Source organism: Bacillus rossius, chromosome 6 (assembly GCF_032445375.1).
Source record: "Bacillus rossius redtenbacheri isolate Brsri chromosome 6, Brsri_v3, whole genome shotgun sequence".
NCBI classification, from domain to species: Eukaryota; Metazoa; Arthropoda; class Insecta; order Phasmatodea; family Bacillidae; genus Bacillus; species Bacillus rossius.
In genome coordinates this window covers 16994491-17017641 of record NC_086334.1, presented here as the reverse complement: position 1 = coordinate 17017641, position 23151 = coordinate 16994491, and the positions used below count along the sequence as shown (strand labels likewise).

Genomic DNA, 23151 nt, shown 5'->3' with positions numbered 1-23151 from the left:
CTCCACCATTGACCGATAGACCGTGGAGGTATTCCTATAAGGAAAGGTGGGTCGCCAGCTGAAAAAGTTTGGGAACCACTCATCTACAAGATCACGCACAGACGTGGAGAGGCCAGGGGGTATTCACCCCCCCCCCTTTTTTTTAATACAACAGCCACTCATTGTGGAGGAAATCGAACCTGTGAAAACGTGGATAGTAACAACGCCAAATCTGTGTTTGAATCGGCCTGCCTGGTTCAGGGGTGTATGTATCTGTGCTAGTGAGGCGGATTGACAAGCGCGACACCCGTCGGTGTTTCTAGCGTGGGTATCGCCTCTAAGCACAATGCCGTGTGCTGATGCGCAGTCTTCTAGACGACCACGAAATTTGGGCGCTAATTACACGAAATGGCTGGCTGATTGCTAGGGACCGGAAAAATTCGCGGGTTCAATGACCGCTAGGATGAACTCCACAGCTCTACGTATACTCGGTCAAATGTCACCCACTCATTGGCTGCTGTCGTGTGAGACGTCCCAACGTAGTAAGTAGCCTGTGATTCGTTACGGATTTGGTTGAGTGTTTATTATTGGCCCAGAGTCCTGAAGATGAGTTGCGAGCCAGTGGCAGAAGCAGCATTGGTGTATAACTGCTTGAATTTTAGCATATCGCGAATTGAATCCGCGATTTTTTCAGGTCTCTACTGATTGCGTTCTAAGACTTTTTTTTTTCCCACGAGAAGTGCCTGCCCCTGACTGTACGTTTGCTGGCGTGCATCTCCTAGCCCGGTTCTCGCGCCCAGTCGCACGCAGGGCTGCACGTGCCGCGCGATGAATGAACGACCCGTCACGAGTCACGCAAGTGACTCACGCCTTCCTCCTTCCGCCAACCTAAACCCCCCCCCCCCCCTCCTTCATAAACTACTCCATTTTCTTCACCGCCTCTGCTCTCCAGCCGGAGGGAAAGTCCGGGCCGCGCCGAAAAGAAATGGTGACACTTTCTTGCTGCTTTAGAAAGCCACGTCCAGATAGCGGGGTTGTATTTCCGTTCTGGTCAAGAGATCCAGCGCCACCTGTTACGAAACCAGCAACGCCTCTTTGGATGGCTTTCCGGGTCTGTAAAAACCGACCGAGCATTGTAATTTGGTGGAACAGGTGCAGTGGGAATGTGTTCTTTGTGGGTTGTTTTCATCCACACCATAATTATTAAAGACAGGAAAACTTCGTGGGTTCAATGACATCTAGCATGAACTCCGCATTGCCAGGAACGTTGCTAGAGGGGGACAGACGGGGCTTGTGCCCCGGGCGCCGCATTTGAAGGGGGGGGGGGGGGTGCGCATCAAACTGGCAGAGTATTTACTTGAATATTGTAGTGTTAGAACCACAAAAAAAAAAACGTCGGAGGGAAAATGAACTAAATTATTTGTATTGAAATATACATACATGTATACCGTCCAATACAAACAAAAAGTTTTTTTTAGCGTAACATCCAACTTGCGATACAGTAAAAATTAAATGACTGCAGATAAATATATTTATTTACCATCTAAGTAGAATAAAAAAATATTTGGAATAATGTAATTAATATGTAGTGACGAGATGAAGTGTTGTCGGGAAAGGTTTATTTGGTTGGTCTGGAAAAAAAAGGGTGGGGGGGGGGGGCGCCAAGATGAGTTCTTGCCCTGGGTGGAAACTAGTCCAGTTACGTCCCTGCACATTGCTCTAGGTACTCGAGCATAAGTCACTTGTTCGTTAGCTGCTCACCCGGGATACGTATTCATAGGGTTGCCCACGTTTTGATACGATTTAATTGAGGGTTTCTCATTGGCTCAGAGTCCCCATACTACGTAAACTGTGGACCGATCAAAGAATTTAATTTTGAGTTATCCCAAAATGAATCCGCGAATCGTACTGGTCCCTAGCTAGAGTTACCGCGGTACAATTATAAAAAAAAAGGTTTTATGAAATCACCGGACCAATTTAAAAATAAAATAATATTTAATGTAACCGATAAAACAAAACATATTTACCTAGAGGTAGTGACTAAAATGGATGTAACTTAAGTATAAGGTCCTTCAATCTGGGACTCCAAAAGGCGCGCAGAACTTCGGAAGTACACGTATGATATTAAAACTGCTCAAGATACGAGTGGAGCTTCAGCTGACGAAAAAAACATTTAATGAAATGGTAATCACGACAAAAAAACTTAACAAATAGTTTTTGTTTGGTTAACAGTAAATGACTGCTGGCGTGCCCGATGCTACGGAAAGCGCCACATTTAATGAAGGAGACATCACGCCACGCGCCCAATGATGTATACGCTCCCAAGAGTACAACAACCTGACAGGCAGGGTATTATTCGTGTCTTAAATCTTTCTCAGGCCCTTCAAGGTGATAGAAAACTCCATGTAAGTCGTAATCCCCCAGCCTTTCACAATCTTTACAGGAGCCAGTGAATCATTTTTTTTTTTAACAGGAGACACCAATAAAAATACAGTGTGTATGTTTTCACGGGAAATATAACACTCGATAAGGCCAGTTTTTGTGTGGGACTATTCTCTTAATGTCTACGTAAGGTATTTTTACTATAGATATCATTATATGAACATTAAAAAAAAAATATTATATTTATTTTTTTATATTTTATTGTATTACTTTGATTCAAATTAGTTAAAATTAAAATACATCTACACAAGCTAGCAGATAATAGAAAACACCTCTAGAACACACGCAAGCCTCTACGTGTTAAAAAAAGTCAACTGTTCATTGGCTGCTCCTCGAGTGATTCGACGCTTCTTTGGTTGGGAGTTCCTCATTAGCCCAGAGTCCTCCACGCAGACTGCGAACTGCAGACCGGATCACAGACGCAGGCCGAAGGCACGAGCATTTGAACTTCCGCCCGCGAGTATAGTTCTGTATGAAGCAAAAGGTGTCGGGCCTGCCGGCTCATTGGTTCCGGGTTCGGTCAAATATTGTAACAGGGACAACATAAGGAAACGCGATACAAGTGATGCCAGCGAACCCGGCGGCGTGGAGTGTGACTAGGTTTTTTTTTATTTTTTTACGTTGTGTTTTGAGTGCGTGAGAGTAATTGGCTCGAGACCTGTAAAATTCGCGGATTCATCTCGCGATAGGATAGAGTCCAAATACTTTTGACATTATTTTGCTTCAGTGATTGGTCCACAGTTTACCTGAAGGACTCTGGGCCAATGAAAAATCTTTAACAGAAGAATTAGCGAATCACGATCATTCCAGTCACCGGGTGTTACGAGTCGGTAACCAAGCAGCAGATGTAATTTGCACGAGTGCATAGAGGATCATGGAGTCTATCCTTTAGGGATTTGAAAACGCGAATTTTACAGGTCTCTAGAATGGCCTCTAGCGGCGTGGAGTGAAAACAAGGCAACGACTTCTCTCGCTGACGGCCACCAATCACAAGGAAGGAATCGCTGGTGCGGGTATACCTTGTTGCAGTCTTGCAGGCGTTCAGATTTTTTTTTTTTGCTGAAAAATGGCCGCTTCTAGTGATTGGAAACTAAATATATATATATATATATTTTTTTTTTTCCCCGGTCCCTACTCGCGGCGGGGGCGACAGGCAGCGGAAGAATCGCCGCACTGGAGGAGCGCGGCGCGGCGGGAAGGACAATGGCGGCGGTCATTGTCCCGCAGCGGCACCTGCGAACCTCAGGTCGAGGAGGAGGGCAGGAGGGGGGGAGTTGGCGGTCACGGGCCGGTGCTCCCCCCACTCCCCCCTCCTCGGCGCACCGCGACTGGCAGGTGAACGGCCCTGGCGCGATTCTGCAACGTTTCCTGCCCGCGGCGACACGTGTGCTGGAGGCCGGCGGACACGTGTGTGTGCGTGCGCGCGCCGGCCTACTTGCCGGCTCCCGCGCTGCTGCGACATCCCGAGCCAGTCTGCTCCAAGGAGTCCATCCCCAGGCCATATCCATCACGGAATGTATTTATTTATTTATCATTTACTAGGCGCCAGCCAACACATATAGTCCAGAAAAGGGCCGACACTAAAAAAAAAAAAAGAAACAAATAGACAAACAACGCGAACTTAGAAGGAAAATGACAAAGAAAACAAATGTACCGTAGAAGTGGATCTGTAGGATGTGCCTGGGCGAGGGGGAAGGGGGGAACCCGGCCCGAGAGTTTTGCGGCACAAGTCAACTCTGGATTGGGAGCTCGTGTGCTGTACTATTCCTATAGTTTGGCCTAAATGCATGCAATCAGCAGACAACTATAATATGTACGGGAAGTTTTCCATAAAAACATAGTTCTTATGATTACGTTCATCAAGCCCGTTTCACAATCAAGATTTTTGCAAGCGTAATGAGGGGCTGCTTAATTTCCGGGAGGAGGGGCCTGCCTCTTCCCTGGATCTACATTCATGATCCAAATAGCAAAATGAATACTATAAAAATAATTATAATTACAACAGCACTACTAAAATAAATATGATATACAAATTATCACACGGTTAAATTACATTCATGGTGTTTTTAAAAAGTTAATCTGTAGATATCGTTATTTTATACTATTAAAAGTGACATACTTATAATTATACCCATTAGCAACTCAGACTGCACTAAGAACTGATAGAGCCGGGCTCAGCTGGGACGTCAGAGCGAACTCCCTTTATGCCCTTTGATGAGAGCGCACTTCTTCCCCCAGCCCCCCTCCACCGGCCTTACTTGTTGCATACGTTTATCGGGGAAAAATATATAAAGATAAAAAAAAACATACGCTACTATGTTAAACCATTAACAAAAAAAATTTATAAACGGTCCACGATGTACTGCAATTATTGGTACAAGCAACATAACACGTAAGTATTGTATATGACCGTGGTGAGGTGAACATTTCTTCGTTACTACGGCTGTATGAGTCTATCCTAGAGGTCGCTGAACAAGCGAAATGTTTCCCCGTCCCTAGCCATGACACGTGCTGCAGACTGTTCTGTGGGGGAAGCGAAGCCGGTTGTTGCTGAGGGCGCTGTCGTCATTTATGAACACACAACACATAATTTCACACGTTATGCAAGTTTCTAAGTTATGTGGTTCGGCGTTGTGTTTCAAAGTTACGTGTTTATTAATTATGACAGTTCTGAGTTGTGTGTTTCCAAGATGTGATGGCCCTAAGTTCCAAAGTTTCTAAGCTGTGTGGTTCGGCGTTTTGTGTTTGTAAGTTATGACTAGAGACAGGAAAAATTCGGTGGATTCATTTCGTGATAGGCTAAAATTCAAATAATTATACCTTTGTGCTTCCTATGATATTGGTTCTTTGTTAATATGGATGAATCTTGGTTAATAATTATTAGAGTCCCGAAAATTTCGCGGATTCCTCTGGCCTCAGGATAGAATTCAAAGTTATAGGTGTGCTCGACACATGTTTACTATCCCATTGGTTGATTTCTTAGCGAGAACATTTTTATCCTTGTTATTTGGCACTACCTGATTCGCTTACTTCTCTCCTAGCTGGGCATCGTTGGTTCACGGTCGTAGAGGGGCGTGTCCAGATAACTGCGGTCCAATCATGAACACAGTGTGACAGTGTGGAGGTTTGCATTCTAGCTGGCGACTAAATGAATCCGCGAAATTTCCGTGGCTCTAATAATTATTAGGGGCAGGCATTTTTCGCGAAAAGATCTGAATGCCTATTATACTGCAACAAGGTATACCAGCAACTATGGTTTCTTCCTTGTGATTGGCGTCCGTCTGCGCGAGAAGTCGTTGCCTTAATTTGACCGAGCCATTCAGGACGCTTTTGCTTCCGTACTGAATTATTGTGATTGGTGTTGTAACAATCGACATGTAACTGAAAGAATATCACCCAATAACGGAACACAGACAATGCTACAGTGTTTTAACTTTCAGCTAGTCTCGAAATCTTTTCGCGAAATCTGCATGCCCCTAATAATTAGAGACCGGAAAAATTCGCGGGTTCAATGACCTCCAGGATGGACTCCAATATCCTTTACACACTCGGGCAAATGCCAACTGTTCATTGGCTGCTGACTTGTTAGTCCTCTCGACTGGGTGGCCTGTGATTCGACACTTCAATGAGTGAGAGTCTCTAATTGGCCCTCAGTCCTCCAGATTAACAGTGAACCAATGACAGAAGCAGCACTAAGGTATAATTATTTGAATTTTAGCATGACACGAAATGAACCCACGAATTTTTCAGGTCTCTACTAATAATTATAAACTCTCAGTCGAAGAAGTGTCGAGTCACAAGTTACTCAGTTGAGACGCCTCACAAGTCAGCAGCCAATAAACAGGTGACTTTCGCCCGAAAAATGCAGATGATTTTGGAGTCTATCCTGGAGGTCACTGAACCCGCATATTTTTCCAGTCCCTAGTTGCGACAGCTCTACGGTGTGTGTTTCTAAGTCACGCGCGGTTCGCCGGTGCTGAGATTGCGGAACTCGACACCGTGCAGACACGCGCGCACACGGGAAGGTGTCAGGGGAAGGGTGGTAGAAGGGAGGGGTGAGACAACGGGCCGCCGGGCGGCGGTTGGGTGGAACCCCCCCCCCCCCCACGAGGATTCGCGAGGCTGCTAGGTCGTCAGGGTCTTAGTGGCACGGGATATCCAACACGATGGTACATCGGTACTAAGTCATGGCAGGCGTACGTTTCTGAAAAACCTATATGCGCTATTTGTCGTATATTTAAGAGACTAATAGATAGAGACCTGCAAAATTCGCGGATTCATTGACCTCTAGGATAGACTCCACAGTCCTTTAAATACTCGCGGAAATGACACCTGTTCATTGGCTACTGACGCGTGAGACTTCTCAACTAGGCTGTCCGTAATTCGGCACTTTCTTGGTTTAGTGTTTCCCATTGGCCCACATTTCCCCGGATAAAATGTGTGCCAATCGCAGAAGCGGTACGAAGGTATAGTTGTTTTGATGCTAGCCTATCGCGAAATGACTCCGCGAATTTTGCATGTCTCTACTAATAGAGCGGGGTGTTTTTTTATTCATTATTTTTTTTTTTACGTCTGGCTAAACTCAACCGTGTTCATTGGCCGATACCACGGTCATGCACTTTCCATTCCTTTGACTGGGTAGCACACGACTGGACGTCACTTCTCCTTGTTTATAACTGGCTCAGGGTGGTCTAGGGTGTCTCCACACCTCTGTGGTCCAGAAGCAGATGGTAAATGTGCTGCCAAACGAACTGCAAGCCATGAAATATTATTGCCTACATAAATATATAAATAAATAATTTTAAAAAATATGTTCAATGCCAAAATCAAAAGTAAACAAAAAAAATTAAGTCAATTTACATCGTTTTCAAGTAATGATGCATTTGTATACCACGACCGCTTCACCATGGTACAAAACCGATAACGGCAAACGTAGCGTGATAATCATATGCATAAAAAAAACCTGCTCGAAAACCACCCCCCCCCCATCCTTCCCCCCATATTCAGGTTCGATACACACACCACTGTCCCCAGCTCCGGCGGGCGAATGGGGCGCTGCTCATGACAGTCGCCTGACGAAGCAGTCCCGGGCATGCCGCGGGGCCGTCATCGCACCAGGCAGCCCGCCGTGTTGTCGTCCCTAACCGCCCGGGCGGGTCTCGTTGAAGCTAGGTTGTTTTGGAAGGATTTGTCATGAATAGAGACCGGAAAAATTCGCGGATTCATTTCGTGATAAGGCTGAAATTCAAACATGTTGTACAATTCTGCTGGTTCTGATATTGGCTCGCAGTTCAACTGGAGCTCTCTGGGCCAATGAGAGACTATCGACCAAAGAAGCGTCGAATCACAAGCTACCCAGTGGAGACGCCTCACAATTCAGTATCCAATGAACACGCGTGTTTACTTGAGATGTGCAGAGGATAATGGAGGCTATCCTAGAGGTCAATGAATCCGCGAATTTTTCCGGTCCCTAGTCATGGATGATATTGGGGCTGCTATGTAGCATTTTTAACCTTATATTTGAATCCTCGGCCGCAGCACGAGCTTATAATTCGAAAGAGCAAAACGAGGGGGGGGGGGAATTATTATTTTGAATTTAATGGGTATTGATTTGGAGCGTAAATTATTCGGATGTATTTATATGTTATGGGTTACGATTATTTTTATTTGCAGGTATTGAGATTTAGTTATCTGCGCAGGGTGCAGATTTTTAGTAATTTTATTTTTGTAAATATATGCCATTAATTATAATTGGTTTGAGTGTATTTGTTCTGGGTGTGGTTGGCACTGAAACCCCCCTCCCATTACCGGAAGCGTGAGCAAGGCCTTTGGTGTGTGGGGGGGGGGGGGGGGAGTGTCCCCTCGACACCCGAGGCCGGCTCCGCGTGCACCGGGGCAGGCGCCGCGGGATACCAGCGCACAGAACACCCGGGCAGACAGAAGCGGAGGGATTGTGGCCGAGCACTGATGCGAGGTCGGCCGCGGCGCGGAGCAGCCAGCCAGCCCCCCCCCCCCCCTTCCCCGGATGACGGGGTCGCCGAGCGCACCTGCGCCTCCGTCGGGCAATCCGCGAGGTTGTCTCGCGGCGGCCGTGCGAGTCTTCGAGGGCCGCGGACCAGACGGAATGCTGGGGGAGCCTCGGGCAGGGCGGCGGACCAAGGACTACTCCCCCCTCCTGACTCGTCCCGTTCACGGCGGACAAAGGTCCGCACGGCACGGCTACCGCCCGGCCGACCAGACAAGCTACAGACCGATACCAGACAGCTGTGCTCATAACGTAAAACAACCCAGCGACAAGAGGCGTAACTTCAACTATGCAATTACCTACTTTCCCGGTAGTCGCCTTGCTTTGGGCGTGAAAGGCGCCGCTTACAAACTGTAAAAGATTTCTTGAAAGTGTCTGGATTACCAATCACACTCTAAGAGTCATTGCACTTGTCTATACAAATACCTATCGTTTCATGTTGGTTTCGTTCGTAACGTATAAAACGGATGTTTTCACTGAAGATTTTTAACTATGAAAAAATGTTAACATAGGGTTGTATGTGGTATAGGGGAGTGTAGGGAGCCCTAATCTTTAAAGTTCACCATAAAATTGTAGGGGCCCCTTAGAGGCGCGTTACTGATGTTGTATGGTATGGCACATAGAAGCGAAGAGGAGTGTGATGTGGTAGTCGATGTCGGCCTCAACGACCCTCGCGCTTTTAGAGCCCGTCCGAAATATTGTTGTTATCAGGGGCTAGATTCTGCCCCCCCCCCCCCATACGCACAATCACTTTAAAAGCCCCTCTCTGAAAGGCCCCGCTTGCGCTCTCAAGACCGTGACTGTGAAACTGAAATGATAAACGTTATCTTGCGGGGTATCCCTGGTAAACCTATCAATTTCGTTTATGTTAAATTTTTGAAAGCAAACAGCGTGTGGTTCTATCCCCCTTCCCTTTTTCAGAAATTAAATTTTGCGCCACGCTACTGATCATGCCAATGGTGTCAACTATGTTTCATAAAAAAATAATGGACATGGTGTTCTTTGCCCCCGAGGAACAGACATTTGATTATCACCTGTAGAGAAAATTCGAAACGAAACGTAAAATGTCAGAGATATTAAGGGATAAATTTCCAGTGAAGACCCATAGATAGAGACCGGAAAAATTCGCGGGTTCACTGACCTGCAGGATGAACTCAATAGTTCTACGTACACTCGGTCAAATGTCACCCACTAATTGGCTGCTGTCTTGTGAGAGGACCCAACGTAGCAGCCTGTGATTCGATAAAGCTTTGGTCGGGTGTTTGTCATTGGCCCAGAGTAGAGACCCGTGAATTTTGCGGATTCAATGACCTCCAGGATAGACTCCAATATCCTCTACACACTCGGGCAAATGCCAACTGTTCATTGGCTGTTGACTTGTGAGTCGTCTCGACTGGGTGGCCTGTGATTCGATACTTCTTTGAGCGAGGATCTCTAATTGGCCCTCAGTCCTCCAGATTAACAGTCGACCAATGACAGAAGCAGCACTAAGGTATAATTATTTGAATTTTAGCATAACACGAAATGAATCCGCGAAATTCACGGGTCTCTAGCCCAGAGTCATCCAGGTGAGTTGTGAGCCAATAGCAGAGGCAGCACTGAGGTATAACTATTTGTATTCTAACCAGTGGCGTAGCCAGGATTTGTGTATGGGGGGTGTTGAGAAGCATCCCCCTCCCCCGTATTCAAGCGGTCCTCCCCCGGGAAAATTTGGATTTTAAGGTGTAAAATAGTGCTATTTTAGCAGTTTTCGGTAGTACTTAAATTTAAATATTGTAATGGTAAAATTTTTATCAATTTTAATATGAAATTTGTTTGAGTGATGAATAAGAAATTAATTAAATATTTGGTGCTAGGGGGGGGGGGGGGGTTGAACCTCTAACCCCCCCCCCCCGTCCCCCTGGCTACGCCGCTGATTCTAACCTATCGCGAAATGAATTCGCGAATTTTTCGGGAGTCTACCCATAGATGACAGTAATGACAAGAGATGAAGCTACCAAGACGGTGAGGCAAAGAGCGTGGACCAGGAAACAAACATCAGTTCGGCATCGTGTGCCGCGGGCTGTGGAAGCGGCGAGGTAGCGGTAGCGCGCCAGACGGGCCGGCACGTGCTGTGAAACTGCTGCTCTCCTCTCTCTCTCTGGATAAATGAGGAGGGTGGAGAGGGGACGACGAGAGGAGGGGGTGACACGGAAAGTGGGGTCGGAGGGAGGGAGAACTGCGAGGCGGCGCCCCGCCCACCCACCTTCCCCCTCCCCGGGGGCCCCTGGCGGCGTCCACGTGCGTCCTTGGCCCGTATAGCGCGCCGCTGCACCCTTGCACGCGCGCCTCTGAGCTGCAGCGCTGCAGCGAGTGCATCGCGACTCGCCACTCGCCGCGCGCGCTCACATTGAAAAATATACTAATTCCCTCCCCGTAACAACATATCATATGACTAAGGACCTTGACCTCTTTTTTTTTTTTTTTTTTTGCGGAATTACCTGATTGCTAGGGGCAGGCATTTTTCGCGGGAAAAAAATCTGAATACCTATTAGACTGCAACAATGTATATCCACATCAGGTGTTTCTTCCTTGTGATTGACGGTCGTATGCGAGAGAAGTCGTTGCCTTGTTTGGCCGAGCCACTCAGGACGCGTTTACTTCCGAACTGAATTACTGTGATTGGTGTTCTAACAGCAGACATGCACCTGAAAGAAACTCACCCAATCACTAAACACAGACAATGCTACAGTGTTTTAACTTTCAGCTAGTCTCGGAATCTTTTCGCGAAATATGCATGCCCCTACTGATCGCTCATTAGACTATACTAAGGTATGCCCAGGGCTAGCGATTGTCCCCTTGTAATTGAAGGTAATCTGCAAGAGAAGCCATTTTTCCCTGTTGGGCCGGGCAAATAAGGATGCGTTTGACGGTTAGACACGTACCTGAAATACATCCAGCCAACCACGAAGCACAGCAAATGCTACAAAGTTTTAACGCACTGCTGGCCTGAAAGTATTTTCGCGTAAAGTACATGGCCTTACTCATTTGAGTGTGGAGTTAATCTTGCTACGAGGAAATAATCTGAATTTCGCTGGTGTCTAAGTATGGATTTCTATAAGAAAGAACAGAAAAAAAAGCTCCTGATTTGTTTCGGCATAAGTAGAGGTTCTAAACATTCACGGGTCCAATGTCCTCCAGGATAGACTCCACGATCCTCTGCATACTCGGGCAAACGTCACCTGTCCATTGGCTGCTGGCTTGTGAGGCGTATGAACTTCGTAACTCGTGATTCGATACTTTTTGATTGAGGATCTCTGATTGGCCCACAGTCCTTTAGACGTGAAACCAAACTTGAACCAATAGCAGAAGCAGCACAAAGGTGTGATTACTTGAATTTCATCATATGTATCACGAAATGAATCCACGAATTTTTCCTATCTCTAGGTATAAGCTATCTTTGTGCAGTTTCCACGATTGGTCCACTATTTCTCTGAAAGACTCTAAACTAATAAAAAAAACTCTCAATGAAATGTATGGAACAACATGACTCATGAGCCATTAGCGAATGAGCAGGTCACATTTGCTTCAGTACGTGGATGATAAAGGAGAATCTTAAAGGTTATCTAACCTTTTTTTAATTTCCTAACCATAATTACAGTTACATGCAGCTGTACTTCACATTTTTTATTTTATTTTAAAGTGAATCACTGTAACGTATGCCGTGACTGGAAGAGTAATTTTCCCACAGGGCGTAGTTCTTTCCAGGCGAATCACGAACGTTGCAGTGCTCAAAAACTGTGTTCTTAATGGTCAGTCAAGCGTGCATGAACTTCGCTCACCAATCGCAACCAATGAAGCTAAAACGTTTTTCTTCTACAAAAGAAAATACAATGTTTTGTAAGCTATCTTAACGCGTTTATTTTGGCAAAGACGTCCAACCCAATAAAATGATTAAAAAAATCACGAGAAAGATAAAATTGTTTCACAATACTTTCAACGGTTAAATCAAAAAGAATAAAAACGTGGGAAACGCTGCAAAGTGTCATTGGAAGCTCAAACATGTCACAGTATGTCCACACAAGTCAGTAATAAAATTTCCCTGACTTTTCCTTGACCAAAATATCAAAATTCCCTGACAAATATTCATAAACAATTTACCTATGTCGAAATTTTCTTAAAGAAATAAAGAAAATCCAGCCTCCACTATCCCCGTAGCTGTCTTAGCTCTCTCTCTCCCCCTCCCTCCACTTTCTTTATTTCAAATAGAACCTTGCATATATACCATTATATTATATAGTATGTATGACTATGTAATAAAACATAATCTGAATAAGATAAATAAAATTCACACTCTGGGTGATGGCAGACTGGAGCATGAAATTTTACTATAAAATTATTATCACTAGGGAATTTGCGTGACTATTCCAGGATTTAAAGCAAAATTTCTGACTTTCCTTTTCCAACACCAACTTCCCTGACGTTTCAGTATGTGGACATACGTACTGTAGGAACAAGCCCATAAAAGTCAGACAATTCGCGGGCACGGACAATACTATTGGTTTCAAGGAGAAAACTGGTAAATGACGAAAGAGAGAGAGAGAGAGAGAGAGAGGCAGGTGACGTGCGTGTATGCACGAGCTGGAAGTGTTCCAGACTCCCTTGGTGACGACATTTGTTTATCACAACTGCCATGTTTTCCTTGGCACAGTTCTACTCAGGCAGCCAAAAGACGCCCCATTGGATGCGCGTCAAATTGCGTGGTACAGCAGCACCTATAGTAGTGATGGACGATCACAACGATTACTGTTTATCTGCTGCGTGTCGTTTATCACAACTAGGGACTGAAAAAATTCTCATGTGTGATTACCAGCACATAGAGACCGGAAAAATTCGGGGATTCATTTCGTGTTAGGCTGAAATTCAAACATGTGTACAATTCTGCTGGTTCTGCTATTGGCTCGCAGTTTAACTGGAGCTCTCTGGGCCAATGAGAGACTATCGACCAAAGAAGCGTCGAATCACAAGCTATCCAGTGGAGACGCCTCGCAATTTAGTACCCAATGAACACGCGTGTTTACTTGAGAAATGCAGAGGATAATGGAGGCTATCCTAAAGGTCATTGAATCAGCGAATTTTCCGGTCCCTACCAGCACAGTCCTCTGCGTACTTCTCGATATGTTGGCACGTGTTCACTGGCTGCTAAGTTAGTTAAGAGTAGAGATCCGTAAATTTCGCGAATTCGTTTGGCAACAGACTAAAGTACTCCACCAACGTTTTTTTTTTTCGATTGGCTGATTTCTAAGCAAGAATCTGCTTGTTATTGTTAGTTGGCACTATCTGACTGGCTTACTGCTCTCCTTTGGCTCACGGTTGTAGAGGGACGTGTCGAAACAGCTGCCGTACAATCATGAACACGGTGTGAGATTCTGAGGGTTTGCATTCTAACTTGCGACCAAATGAATTCACGAAATTTTCAGTATTTCTAATTAAGAGTCTTGAAAGGTTAGCTGGAAAACTGTTCCAATACAATTCCTATATTTTGCAGTATTTTTTTATGTGTAACATCATAGCTCTCGGTATACGGCATTTTGTGGGAGTAATTTCAAGAATAGAAAGACGTCCCGTGGAACGGAAATGTGTAACCACGGTGCTGCCACCTCAAAATATCATCAAACAAATGAGCAAAACCATCGTCGAAATTTCAGTTACAGGTTGGGTTTGAAAGAGTACATTTCTCAAATGTTCCGGGGAGGGCCTCCATAGAAGTAAATAGCCAAATGGATCCCGCACTGGTGACGGATATCTGAAACTCTGGCAGGTGGCGCTGCCTAGAAGTGGTTGCAGGAACTGAACTCATTACTAGCTTGAGGGACTAGACTGTCTCTGGTCGACTAGAGAAGGACCGCGAAAATTTGGACCTCAGGGGTATCTGCGTGCTTAAGAAGCTACAAAAAACAAAACCTCTTAGTAAAGCTCTTGGTCGTGGGGTTAGGTCCACCTCGGGTCTGGGTTTATTTGGAATTAGTTTGAAAGGCGTCAACCACGTCATTCGGCAAAAGGGGTGGATCTTGAATGCTCATCAAAGAAGTGAGAAGAAAAAAAATGCAATTAGCGGTAAATACGGCTGGGCGCACGAGCTCCAAAAGCGCGGGGGAGCTAAGGGCGACACTGGCTAGCGCACCACACGCCTTATCGCCTCTACGCGCCAGGCGCAGAACTGGCGTGAAGTCTTCGCGTCGATAACGCGTCTCTATGGAGCCGTAGCGTTTTATGGTGGAATATCAAAGATGACGGCTCCCTGCATCCTTTACAACACTGTGTGTAGAATTTTTCATACCTACAAAACGACTGTGAAAACACCCGTTTTAGCCTTTTCCACAGTCCGAAAAGTATACGTTATAGACGAAACCATGGAGCGAAACATGTATAGACAAGAACAACGGTTCGTAAGTGCTATTCGTAATCAGGTATGTTTAGTAAAATCTTGGAGCAGTTTGTAAATGGCGCGTTAACACACACGTGTGGAGCTCGGGAATACGATCCAGTTTCGTTACCCCGGCGGAACCCCCCACCGAGTTCTCTCAGCTGGGGAGAACGATGGACGTAGCTGGTGGTCGCCGAGTCTTCTCGGGGTGCTTCTGTCCGCCCTACGCTTCCCGTCGGCCCATGCTCCGTCCTTGAGTTCGGAAATCTGCCACAAGGCGGATGATGAGTTTAATTCCTCCCCTACCTCTCACACCCCTTCCCAATAACATGTTCGTCCCTCAAGAAATCCATCGTCAGCTTATACTCAGATAACAACTGAATCTGGTTTCGTGTTCGTGCACGAAGTACTCCACCTTGCGTGAACTGATGGAGTTATTACGAGTCAACGTCAAACGTACCATACAGTCAGGTCTATGGGCAGTAGAAATATTAGCTAGCGAGATAGCTGCAGTTGAAAATATTACGTTGACATTTTATTCATTTTGATCACGTAAACTATGATTGTAATAATACCAGGGCCGGCGCGTCCATATAGGCGAACTAAGCAACCGCCTAGGGCGCCAAGTAGCTGGGGGCGGCGCAGCACGACACATAACAGCTGATATAATATGTTTAACGATTATTGAAACTAGATGAAAATGGATTTTTGTAACAGTTTGGAATGGTTATATTGATATAAGTAATTATATAAAGTCCACGGTGACCTGTTTATGATTTGTAATAGTAATAAGTAAAAAAGTAAAAAAAAAACACAAGCCTGCTAAAGGTTTTTCGCCTAGGGTGCCAATTTACCTTGCACCGGCCCTGAATATTACATAAATGTACGTATTTTTCAAAATATTTTGTTTACTATGGGAAACATATTTATTGCAAAGGCATTAAAATTATTTTACCATGATTTCCCTCCCCACCTCCTTTTAAACATTCAATATATCTCAACCCAAAATGAATGTTGCCAATTTAGCTACATGAAGTAAACGTTAGTATGTTTATTTGGGTAATTTTTATTAAATATATATGTACATTGAGTATTTATTTCAGCATCTTTGAAACGTATGGCTTCTAAATGTCTATGCTTTAGAAGTAAAGAATTATTTTAAAATAATTACGTCTAAATACGTAACCTCTTAAACATGCGCGAGCTAAATATCTTTTAGAATTAATTACAAATATATTTTATAATAATTCAGTTTTAAATATTGAAATTCCTGGATGTTTCTATGAATTCCATCAGTTATATGAACGTAGATAACAGCGGTACGCGTTCCTTTAACAATCTCTACCTTTTTGGTGGCATCTAAGTTCAGATGATCCTGGACCAAGCTGCTTACGTTCTCGTTTTCATAAAATTTTAAATACTTTAAAATATACTACTAATTAAAATATAATACTACTTAAAAAGTCATGATTTTAGGTCGCTTAAAAAGTTACAAATAGAATATCGTATCATCAACGAGATGATAGGTACCAAAAACCCTATTCGTCGCGCGTGGACACTTTTACCCTGATTAATTTGAATTTTAAAACGCGTGTTTATTTCGTGAAAGACGCTAAGAAATTTATTTTTATTTCCATCCGAGTGAAAGCTGAAGTAAGTTTTGCTATTAATACAATTATTTTTAAGTCTTCAGGATTGTTTATAGATTTATATCACTACCCTCGTATATTATGCATGAATTACATTTGTTAATTTTAACTTATGTTAATATGAATTTTAAGAATGTTTCTTTATAAATTATGTGGCTCAGTTAAACATAGTTTTTTTTTCACGTGTTTCGTAAGGGTTTTGAATAATGATGTGTTAAGCTACTTGAAAACCATAAATTAAAAAAAATATATTATATAAACATTGTTGTAAACAGTGACTACAAAGTTATTGAACTAAACGCCTGAACACGTGTTAGTAACCAAAACCACTGCCTGACATCTTAACCCTCTTAGTGCCAGGTCATTTTTAACTAAATTGCATCTCTAGAGTTTAATTTTAATAACTTTTTAACCTTTACTGTTATATATATATATATATATATATATATATGAAATTTTTACTGTTTATAGATAAATGTTTTCTTTTGTCACTTCTCATGTTTAAACAAAAAAAAATCATCTTATTTTATTTTGGTTGTTTTTTTAATTTAAAAAAAAATAATTATTAAATATTTTTTATGGATTGTAATGTGAATAGGGAGTAGTTTTGACAGTAATATTCTTTGGTTTGAATTTTTTTTCTATATGATAGTATAATAGTAATATAATTTTTTCCAATATTTATTGTAATAATAATTTAAAATAAAACATTGCTTTTCTAACTGTGACAATTCAAACTCCAACTATTTAGTGTATTTTGAATCTTTATAATAATTATAAGTCTGTTATTAATGTATTTTAAAAGAAAACGATGTTATTAAAAGCATAACTATTGTATGCCTTTATACAAATTTAGGTGAAACAGACTTTTAAATTTTAGAAGAAAAAAAATATTGTCTTGTTTTGATCAGCATTTTGCATTATCACATTTTTTTTTTCAACGAGAAAAAAAAATATAAACAAACCTGCCTGTACAGTATTTGTATCTCCTGCACGGTGCGAGCGAGAAGAGGAACTCACCGTCAGCTGTTCAGGATCGGACACGCTGTGTTGCCAGCTATCGGCACGGCACGTCACGTGGGGGAACTCTCTGGCTCTCGGAGCGGCGACCACAGCGCTGCAGCGTCGGCGAGTGACTGGCTCGACTCCCCACGTGCTCGCGACGCCAGGCGTAAACAAAGGCCGCCTCCCCTCCCCCTCCCTCGCGCTACTTCTCGCCCGCCAATACACGCGCGCGCGCGTTCCCCTCCCACGTGCTGCTTCTCCGAGGGATGCTGTTCAAAATACCGCGAGACTACTTTGACAGGTGCTTCGGTGAACCCATTACACGTTTACAGCTCAATACTGTAATGCAACAAGAAAAAACAAACACGGATTCATTTGTTTTTGTTAATTTCGTAAGAATATTGAATTGTCTGAACGTTCGCCGAAGAACCTGTCAAAAAAAAAAAACCTCATCTTATCTTGAATGAAGTGTACCTGCGTACACAGCGATCAAGTGAGACGTTAATTGCGTCTTCCATGAATTTCAATATTTCAGATTAATAACATTTTCATAAATATATTATGTATTATACGAAGAAATTAAAAAAAAATAACATATGTATGTAAAAGAAAGTGTAAAATAAAAGTAAGAACCGATATTAAAATAAAAAAACATTGATTTATTACAAACAAAGAAGAAAAACAGGATAATCTTTTGCACTAAACTTTCATACATTTCCTTCTTAACACGCTTTTATTAACTTCACACGTATGAATGAATGGACTGTGTAATAAAATCTTTCCATTCAATTTTTACAGACTTTTCGACGTCCGATTGTGTTGAAATTTTTCATACCTATAAAAAAACCTCTGACAATAAAATATTTATACAACCTAAGACCTCAGTGTTAAGGAGTGAGGGGAACAAATGTACAAATAGTGCTAATGGCTGCCTTGTTTTAATTACCGATTGCACTCCATTATATATAAATGTCATATTGGCAGTGCCATCTTTCATCTGTCCCCGAAGCATAGTGACGGGTAGATTAAGTCTAGTTAATACATTCAATATAGTAGATGCTGTAGCTCTACCTGTTGTGTCTGCTGTGCTGTAAAGTCCTAGAACACTTTCACGTGGTTCAAGATTCGCGCCTACCCAGCGAATGAAAATACTTAATTGATCAACACCAATTATATCGGGGGTACCGTAGCATATAACGGAAAATATTGGAAGACCTAAGTATCTCATTTTGAATTTCTCCTGAAGTAAACTTCTCTGTTTGTTCATCCACCTATTCAGAGCAGGAACATCCTCTGATGCAGATTAAAAAAAAAAATAATAAACTAAGATATTAAGGTTTTTACAAAATATATTTTTAAGATGCTGAAATACGAGGGAAATATTTTTGTGTAGTGTAGAAGTCACAGGTCAAGCAGCACAGGCACTCTAGGGGAGACATAGGCCCATACATCGAATGTCGGTGGGCTTTGCACAGGCTTGCAGTCTTTGAAAAATAAACTCTGCTAAAATTGAAGTATTTTTTATATTAGGAAATAAAAAAAATATATTACTATGCGTAGCAGATTATTCTGTTTTATTAAAACTGTCAGATCAAATTGAAATTCTGTTTTTTTCGTCTTAAAGCACCTATAAACGAATTATGACATAAAATAACAACATAAAACATACACTGATATATATATATATATATATAAATAACTTTGCGACAAAATACGAATAAACACAACACACAGATGGATAAAGATTGATAAAGTTAATGTTAACTACGTTAACAGAAACTAAAATGGTGTGTATAAAATAAATATGTAGATTGCAAAAGTTAAAAATAACTTTTTGCTAAAGTTTTTTTTTACTAATTTTATAGTTACAAATAATTTTAAAAATTTTTAGAATATTTAATCCAAACCGAGATATTATGTCTGAACCAACAAAATAAAATGTATGTAATAAAAAGTGCATCACTGATTGAACGTCTAATAAATATAAAATTCAAAATTCAAATATATATATATATATATAGTTTAAATGCCTGAAATTTTAAAATGTTAATGTAAGTACTTTTTTCTCCATACTTCCAATTCTATTCTAATTAAAATTAGTTGATGCAGAGAAAGTTATAAATTTAATAAAACCTAAAGATCTTCATCTGTTCGTGAAAAAAAAGCAACTTACCAGGGATAAAACAGGACACCACGTTTAATGTCATTACTTACTAAGTGATTATTCTATAATAATTGAATAGTTTTTTTTTTTTTACTAAATGGTATCGTAATTCAAAGACGTTTGTTAACTTGCAAATCAGATCCGAACAGCTGAAATATCTTGCTGAATAGTCTCACAAACATATTTCCCAATTATATATTTTTTCTATCAGCATCTTTTCTTTATCAATTCTTATTATAGTTGGAATATCATTTATTAAATATTAAATAGTAGTTTAGCATTTGCAAGTTTGACTGAAAAGCGTCTATTTGTAAGATAATTAAAACATACACGCATTTGCTTGACGAGGCCCAAACTTGATATATTTTTTAATCATAAGATTGTGTTGGAAAGTATCAAAGGCTTTACAAATATTGAAATTAATAGAATATTTAATTTATATCTGGATGTTATACTGGCACACACACACACACACACACACACACACATAAAATACGTGATGGAAAACTATGTGGTTTTTCAGAAATAATATTTTTAGGAATAAAATTCATGTGCCTATATATATTTTTTCTTCAAAACCTTCTCAAATATTACATAACAAAGGTATTGGTCAATAGTTTGTGACTAAAATTTAACTGCCAATAATACTTCAAGAAAATATATACCGATAAATGGTTGAACACACAACCACTCACTGACTGATTAACAATTCAAATATTTTATGTTCAAAAGCAAATTTTTTTAAAATGTTTGGAATGATAATGCTACAGTTACTAAAAACTAAAACGCTACAAAACTACAAAAAAAAAATATTTTTGCAAAACTCCGTTCCCCCGGAGAAACCCCCGGAATGGCCACCGCATGGGGAGCCCAAGAAAAGAAACGGGCTCCCCATTTGGAAGCCACCTGGAAGGTTTTTTTCTGTTCCACCCACCGTTTCTTTTGGTAGCCTGACTGGTTACAAGGGATTGTATTCCTACCAGAGAAAATGCCACCATTTAATCTGGGCAATCCGCCTTGGAGGAGCCGGGGCGCGAACCCGGATCCTACAAGTCACAAGGCAGGCGCTCTACCACCAGAACCAGAGTGGTAGAGCGGACACTTGCAGTCTTCTTAACACTGACATGATGTTATTACACGAGTTTACTGTAGTTTCGTGTGTCATCAACACGTGCAGTAACATCTAACCTCGGTAACGAACTAATTTATGTTTTCTTATGTTGTTCGATCAGCATGAACGATAATTTTATAACAGTGAAATATAATCTGTACAACTAGTCTGGCAATTTTTTAATTACTTTCCTGCAAACAAACTTACAATCCCGCTGTACAATAATGGTAAAGTTATTTTGAAATAAATGTTAGATATTAAAAGAGTGTGTTCAATTAAAGTATGCGTGTGCTTACAACCATGAAATTATTGTATAAACATTTTATTTATTTGGTTTTAAAGTCATAGAAAAGTTAACTTTATTTATATCACATTTAGGCTTTCTTTTGTTTTACCGTGCTTAATATGCGCAGCTAATAAATAACAATAAATAAATAAAAAATAAAACTATTCAAACAACTGTTTTCAAATAGCTTTAAATATTGGATGTACTGGGGCAACACAAAGCATAAATGGTAAGTCATACAGTCATTTTCATGTAAATGTACAAATTAACAAACATGTAAATTCACGTTCTGTTCCATTTACAAAGAAATTTTACGGTGTACAACGGCAAACAGAATAACTCAATTATGAAACTTAACAGATAAAAATTTGGAATACAGAGACACACAGATGAACCCAGCAATGAAAATAAACAGTGATGACAGCACAGACTAACACCGTAAGCAACAGTTGAGCGAAAAAAACAACATATATTTTGAAAACAACAACGATGATAGCGCAGACTAACACAGTATAAGATTCCTATAAGAGAAAAGTTGCGACGTTTCGGGAAAGAGATCTATTCCCTTCTTAAGGCACAAACAGAGGTTTGTCATGACGTACATTTTAATGAGTAATGTCGTATGTCTGAAACTACATCTTGAATTAATTTACCTATTATTTAAACTTTTGTTTGTCAGTTGAAATTTTATTTAATGAACTACACTGAATTTGTTGGAATTCACATAGATACATATTGACTTTCTTTAAACACATTTGTGTTTTGTTTGTTTTATGTGTATATTTGTTTACACTTCGGTAACAAACAAGGTACAGGTATTAGTGCAGAGAAGCTTACTCAAAAGAGGAACCTGTTTCTGTAACAATGAGTGTCAAGAGCGTAGTAAAAAAAGACAAAGAATTTTATCTTACAAAAATTATAATGGCAGGAATTTCAAAAAGCACTTAGGGGATCGTCAACTAGCCTAAAAATGTATTTTCAAGCATTATCTTTGTAAAAGAGTTTCCGGAGAAGGGGCTGGCTTCTGCCCTCCCCTTCCACAAATACTGGCTACACCCATTTTAAATGTGTAAACAAAATCACATGTAGTTACACGCACTAGTACACGATATACTCAAAACATGTGAATTAAAATTATTGTGACTGTAATTTTTGAAGAAGAAAAATAGTAGTTGTATTTATAATATTAGATGTCAATAATTTTTTCAAGACATGTGATGATAGCTTACATGGAGTACTCGAATCTGAAACTATGTATTTGTACTGTTATGCAATGATCGTACACTCACGCCTGTAGCATGGGGCAATACATGACAATCTGAATATGAGAAAAGATACATATCGAAGTTTATGGACCGAGTTGTAAGACACTAGGTTGATATTCCAGAGCACACAGGTTCAAATCCCGGCTAGCCATTGCCATATCATCTGAAAGTCTTAAAATTAACAGCGAAACATATACGTACCAGAACAGACGAAAAGGTTTGTATAATATTGCTTTAATATTTTCCTAACTATATAGGTTTCGGCCTGAGACGCACTTAAGAGTCTTTCCTACCTAGACCTCCCAATTACACTTAGTTTTAATTTAGGTTAGAAAATAAATTGTGTAACTCACGACTCAGACGTGATAGCGCGGTGATTCGTGTGTTTGTGTATAGAGAACCGACAACACTGGGCATATACAAAATTTGATATCTCATATCACAGGCCAATGTTAAATAAATTTTTCGTCTGATATTATTTGAATTGGATAGTACGCTACCATTTAGTGTCTGTTTTGAATTAAAATTTTTAGTACATAGTCATGGTCTCGTTTTTATTGTTTTTATTTTAAACCATTACACTAAAAGTAACTCCCTGACATAGATGTTTCACGCGAAACCAACGGCCGCGAGTCCCGATACAGCTCCACCGATTTTTTTTTTTTTTGCTGATTCCTGAAATAATTCTAGAAAATTGGTAGGATGGTTCCTTACTGTATGTAGGTCATGGCTAATACCTTTCACATTGTCACTCTACTGTGGCGTTGTATTTTGCCGCCTGCATTGCCTTACAGTTAAAAAAAAAAAAAAAAAAAAAAA

General features: G+C 41.1%; 1 protein-coding gene across 1 annotated transcript in view; it reads right to left on the bottom strand.

Moving 5' to 3' along the window:
* Positions 1-17620, bottom strand: part of LOC134532727 (uncharacterized) — an 88226-nt gene extending 70606 nt beyond the window's left edge. The window contains exon 1 of the mRNA XM_063369518.1: positions 17522-17620. The gene's annotated coding sequence lies outside the window, so the exon portion shown is untranslated. The remainder of the gene's footprint in view (positions 1-17521) is intronic.
* Between the last annotated feature and the right edge of the window lie 5531 nt (positions 17621-23151).